The following is a 6748-nucleotide window of genomic DNA, read 5'->3' on the forward strand; positions in this document are numbered from 1 at the left end:
CCGTCTAATCCCCACCAATCTGATATTGATGACCAGTTGGGTCACCCCTATTTTAGTTGTGGAAAACTCTTTATACAGTAAACTTTTTTCCAAAACCCTCTGAACTATTTTTATTGGAAATTATATCCAGGTCCAATACTGGAAGAACTGAAACAAGTGCTTTCACCTTATGGAAAGTTTTTTTTTTATGAATGAACATTGTGCACAGATGATGTGTATTCACTAGAGGCTCGAGGATGGTCACGACATCCCTGTGATTGTATTAAGTATTTCACTAATTCAATGGGAAATGCCATTGAGGACAATATGGCTTCATGGTGCCTACTGGTTTATCCTTTTTAGATTTTTTGCATCTTAAAATGATCGGTCTCATGAACTGTACAACAAATCTCACTTCAGTTTATACAACTTATTTTTTCTTTATCATGTGTCATTCTGGCAGTCAACTTGTGAAGGAGAAAGCTTTAACCTCATCTCTAGAATCGCTGTCCCGGCAGGCTGCATAGTCTTGGATGTTGGTGAGACCGGGTACCACACAACAACTTAAGGCACTACGATAGACATTCATGTCACAGACCTCAGACCACTCAGTTGCAGTTTCATCATAACATTCAACGTTGAATGAAGTGGTAAATCCATTGAAGCCTCCTACAACAAAAATATGGTTGTCTACTACTTTAGTTCCAAAATTGCTGCATGGTGTAAACATGGATGGCACTAGATGCCAAGCGTTGTCAGCAGGGTCATAAGCCTCGGCACTTCTCAGGCGATAAACTCCATCAAGTCCTCCACCCGTAACAATATATATATCAATGAAATATTAAGAGTAGTAACATGAAGAGACGTTTTTATATTGAAGCACAAACAGGGTGAATGGTGTTATAATCTAGAGCTTATTCCTAAAATAACAAAAAATTGTAACACATCATAAATCAATCTGGGTAACTGCTTACTATAGGCAAAACAAGGATTTATCGAGCCTCATAAAAAGGTCATGTTTGGCCCACCACCATGCTAAAAGGATTGGCCCATTTTAATGTTAATCACTATGGGACTGCCAAAGACAGCTGAGCACTGTACACTATAAACTCTTCATACCCAAGAGTATGGAGGCAGGAGGTATGGAAACAAACCGTTACACTCACCTTCCTTCATCTCCACTGGGCATCCTTGCATTAAAGTGTCATGATGTTAACATGCCCCATGTGACTGCTGAGACCCAACCACAGGCCTCAGTGGTGACCCTGGGGCAGATGACGTCACCCTGGAGGTTCAAAGAGAACCCCAGGGACACCAGACACTGTGAAGATGGCCAGGAGAGGAGAAGGAAGGTGAGACTGAAGAGACTGCAGAGAATAATGATTTCACTTCTGGTTCATGATAAAATTATTCAACCCAAACAAATTTTTGGGCAAAACCATTCAAACCCAAAACAAAACAAATAATAGAAATATTAAATATGAGTTGGGGCAACACAGTGGCTCAGTGGTTAGCACTGCAACCTTGAAGCGCTGGAGTCCTGGCATTCAAATCCCGCCAGGAACATCATCTGCAAGGAGTTTGTATGTTCTCCCTGTGTTTGCGTGGATTTCCTCACATTCTACAAAAAAATATTAAATATGAGTCCTCCATACCACATATACTTTTCCACTATAGGCAACAACTCCACTTCGTCGGGTCCTCATGGAAGAGATTGTACTCCATTGTTTGGTCTCAAGACTACACCTCAGCAGTGAACAAGCAGCACTCAATCTCATTGAATCCTCCACATATGTATATCTGTAAAAAAGAATAAAGGACACACATCGTATACAATTCCCATATGTATATATTCCCAAAGTATGAAATCTACCTTCAATGACATGATTGTCAAAAATTTTACACGTAAAGCCCTGCTCTAGCTAAAATTTTTATCTTTTCCCCAGTAGTTATGGGAAAGGGGTAAAAGATCTGCAGGGATTCTTCTTTATATGTTCTTGTTGGAGGCTTCTATGGTCATGCGATGGACACAATTGCACAGCTCATTACAGTCACAGCTCTATCTTGTAACAAGTCGTGGACCTGTGTGAACATCACTTGACCATAGACTATCACATGACCATGGACCGTATATCACATAATCATGGACTGATTGTTATCGAAAAGTAAGCAAGCACAGATATAGAAAACTGAAGAATTGATGCAGAAAGTATAACTTTTCATTATACAGACAATAACATTTATTTGTGAAAAAGTACAACCCCTTTAATAAATCTCTCTCTCTACCTTGTCATTTAGAGTGGTGGCACTAGCGTCGCTCCTTTGCTCATTCATAGAGGCAATCAGAGCCCATTGGCTGGTTTCTGGGTCACATCATTCAGCAGTGTTTAGATCAGACCTGGGCAATGTGTGGCCCAGGGGCCACATCCGGCCTTCTGACTGCTTCTATCCAGCCCGCATAGCTAGTGGAAGGTTTTTAAAGGACCTGTGATGACGTCATCACAGCCTATCACCAGGATAGGCTATAACTCATTAGTGGGCGGGGCCACACGGGACTGTGTGCTTCCTGCAAGCTGCCAGCTATGGGGGCTGCTGGATGATAAAGAGAGAAGAGACAGCATGTGTGAGCAAGAAGGGGGGAACTAGGGGCAGATGTAGAGGGGCAGTTACACTTAAAGAACATGTAGGGGGGGACATTAAACTAGGGGGCAGATGGAGGAGGATATTAAACCGTGGGGGGTAACTGGAGGGGGACATGTCTGCCTCTAGTTGCCCCCAGTTTAATGTCCCCCTCCAGCTGCCCCAGTTTAATGTCCCCTCTAGTTTCTACTGGTTTATACTGGGGTACCAGGAGAGGGACTTAATACTGTGGGACATTTAGAGGAAAATGTTATAATGTTGGGGTGTATAATGTTAGGGTGACTGTAGGAGGATTTTACTTTGTGGGGCACATGGAAAAATAATTGAGAATGGGCGGAGTCAGCACAGAAGTGGGTGGAGCTAAATTTGCCACGACACGCATGGCCCTCTAGAACCGTTACAATTTCTCATGTGGCCCCATGGGAAAATTAATTTCCCACCCATGGTTTAGATGAACATGGCCATCAAAGCTTCCCAGTGCATAGATATTTCCAGCCAAGATACTCACACTGACATAACATCTTTTTGAGTGCATGGGTACTACTTGCTTCCGTGTTTTCTTAATTGGGTTAAAATGCTTCACGTTATTAAAATAGTCCACACCATCATATCCACCAATAATGTATATGTAGCCCTTTAAATATGCCGTTCCATGATAAGCTCTTGGACTCTCCCCCTCACACTTAGCTCTGACCCATCTGTCGGCACAGATATCATAAGATTTATTGATATTCATTGTTCCATCTCCACTCCAACCACCAATAGCAAATAAGATTGCATAAGCAAGATGGGGTCTCTTCATTGGGTTTTTAAAAGCATTATATATAGGGTCGCTCAGATGGAGGTCATATATAGCTTGGAAAGCATTAATAATAATAGGTTTGCACTCTTCATTGTCTTTTATATAGTTGTTGGCTTTGACCTTGATGTTGAAGTAGTCCGTGTGCATGAAGGCAAAGCAAACCTAGAAAGAAAAGTGAAAGCAATTTATATTTATAAAATGACAACCAAGTAGGTTGAGAAGGTTACAAAAGAAATTGTAAAGTCAACTACATCTACATTGAAGCTATCCATCATAAATGATAAAAAATGCAAAAAATGCTGTGCTCCAATAGTCAGGTGAAAAATCAATGCATAATAGATAATTTAATCATCAGAAGAATGAGAGTTTTCGACTCAAATCATTGGAGCTATTGCTGATCGATACATCTGACTTCTGAGTACATGTATCTATATATGTTTGAACGCTGGGGGACGGCCCCCAGTGCTGCGAGAGAACTCATTTGTATACCGCGGAAAACCGGGATTTATACCGAATGGCGGTGCAGAGAAGACATCTAAAGGTAGAAGAATAGACTTTCTTAAGGCTATTCCTATGTGTTAATGATAGGATTCCTTTAAGATATCACTAAGAGATCACAGGCACTAAGCCACATGTATATATGAGATTATGTGAAGATGTCAAAACTAATGAAGATATAGAGATACAACTCTAGGTTGGCAATGCCTTGTGCAGAGTGTCATTGGCTAGCTATTGAAGAGTCTGAAGTTTAGACAGTGTAAGGCAAGGGTTTCATGTTGTGTCCTAAAGTTAGTGTATTGAGGCTGCAGAGAGATATGGCTGGGTCATAGGAGGTTAGCATGAGCTCAGTCTGGTGGGTGTCCTCTGAGAAAGCATATAAGAGACTTAACCTCCAGTAGGGGGTCAGACCACCAGACTGCACAGACATGGACAGAGGAGGTTATGCTGGAAAAAATGCCAGCTTACTGCACTATAGTTAGTTACTGTAGCAAGTTGAGGTGACATAACATGCACCACCTTTTATTGACCCCGATAAAGTATAATCTCTTCTTAGTGCCCCAACACAGTATCAGGCCCCCTTTTAGCCCCTAAACAATATATTGTCCCCTTGCAGCCCCAACACAATACAATGTCTTCCTTGTAGCTCCCACAATAAAATGTCCCCTCCTTATGGACCCCACACATTCTGATGCCCCCTCCTTGTGGCCAACACACTATAATGACCCCAAATTGTGAGAAACATACAGTATCAATAATGTCCCCACGCAGAACCCACTTCACGGATTAAGTCTATTCATCTGAGCTGTGGTGGAAGCTGGATAGGGGGAGTGGAACAGGAATTAGAGGTGGACGTCTAGGTAAAATTCCTCTTCTATTTTTGCTATGTGAACATACACGGAAAGTGGTTTTCCAACTCTTTTTTATAAAAAAAATGTAATAGGTAATGCAAAGCTCCACTGATCCCCCAGATGCTTCTATTTGTAATCCCCCAATCTCTACTCCTTCATCCATCGATGATGTTCTATCCATATGCTATGGCAGCCACCTGGTCCTGTGTCTACACATCATTGTTGAACCTAGGAGCATAGATCGAGCAGTGTTGGAAAATAATCTACATAGGGTTTTTTTTTTGCCTTTTGCAACATGTTGAGTAATATTTTAAATATTTGTTATAGCTGGAAAAACCATTTAATACGTATTAAATTATAAATAGCTTCATGTATTGTTCGTGGTCAGTCCAGGACATTCTCGATAAATTTAAATAACACAGTAAACATGATATACATTGACTGAAAATAGGGACTACAGCCGCATCTTATGAGCCTTGAAGATAAGATAAGATAATCCTTTAATAGTCCCACCATGGGGAAATTTCAGTGTTACAGCAGCATAGCAATACAGAATAATACACAGTAATATATTACAGAAGGAAATACACATAGGCTGAGAAAAATTCTAGGAATCAATAGCAGCTACGGAAAAGAAAGAAAGAAAGAAAGAAAGAAAGAAAGAAAGAAAGAAAGAAAGAAAGGAGGAAAAAAAGAAAGAAAGAAGGAAAAAAAGAAAGAAGGAAAGAAAGAAGGAAAGACAGAAAGAAAGAAAGAAAGAAAGAAAGAAAGAAAGAAAGAAAGAAAGAAAGAAAGAAGACTTCAGGATCATTTAGCTGTATCTTTTCATTTGATCTGATGTAGATTATGTTGCCTGACAGTGGTTGGGAGGAAGGACCTCCGATAGCTCCTTCTCACACTTGGGGTGAAGCAGACAGTCACTTAGCTGCCAAGTGCCATGAAGGTCTAATACATGGGGTGGGATTTATTCTCCAGCATGGAGGGAGCTCACCACAGTGACAGTATCCTTCTGTCACCCACCATCTGTACTGGGTCCAGGGGGCTCCCCAGGACAGAGCTGGCCCTTCTAACCAGCCTCTCAAGTCTGTTTCTGTCCCTGGTTGGTATACAGTTCCCCCAGCAGGCCACACCGAAAAAGATGGCTGAAGCAACCACTGAGTTGAAAAGGCCCTAAGAAGTGGCCCCTGGACTCCAGCGGCCCTCAGCCTCCTGAGCAGGTAGAGCCTGCTGTGACGCTTTCTGTGCAACGCACCTAGCTGATCAGCCAAGTCCAGCTTATTATTGAGGCACACACCCAGGTCCTTTATAGGTTTTGACTATATCAATGCATGACTCTTGGATCTCCACTGGAATCGGGGCACTCCTCTGCTTACTAAAGCCCACCACCATCTCCTTGGTCTTCCCGGCATTAATCCTGAGCTGGTTCCGCTGGCACTGTTCTACAAAATCCTGGTTTAAGTCTCTGTATTCCCTGTCGTCACTATCAGTGATGAAGCCTACTATTGCAGAGTCATCGGAGTACTTCTGTAAGTAACAGCTGGATGAGTTGTACCTAAAGTCAGCAGTGCACAGTGTGAAGAGAAATGGGGCAAGAACTGTACCTTGTGGTGCCCCTGTACTACAGATCACAATCCACACCGTTGGCTTTGATCACAACATCACACAGCTTGCCCTCCAATCTCAGCTCATAAAAAATAGTGCAATCCTTTGGGCTCATGTTGCCTTCCATGTTGCTGGCGGGGAAGCTTTCTTTGATATCCATTCTGACTATATGAAGACCTGTCTTTATCACCACATCTTTTCTTTCCTATGACTTTCATCTAACGGAATCTGGTATTCTTTCATGACATTACAATATGTATTGTATGTTGGAATGCCCTGTGGAATAGTCAGAGAGAGACATTGATGTCTCAGCTTAATGCTTATGTCTTAGCCTGTCAAAGTCCATGTACATTCCAAATTCTATCTATGTACATTG

At 41.8% G+C, this 6748-nt stretch overlaps 1 pseudogene; it reads right to left on the reverse strand.

Annotated features, from left to right (window-relative positions):
• Positions 1-430: 430 nt before the first annotated feature.
• Positions 431-6532, reverse strand: LOC142201100 (kelch-like protein 23; annotated as a pseudogene).
• Positions 6533-6748: the final 216 nt, after the last annotated feature.

Source organism: Leptodactylus fuscus, chromosome 4, assembly GCF_031893055.1.
Source record: "Leptodactylus fuscus isolate aLepFus1 chromosome 4, aLepFus1.hap2, whole genome shotgun sequence".
In the NCBI taxonomy this organism is placed as follows: Eukaryota; Metazoa; Chordata; class Amphibia; order Anura; family Leptodactylidae; genus Leptodactylus; species Leptodactylus fuscus.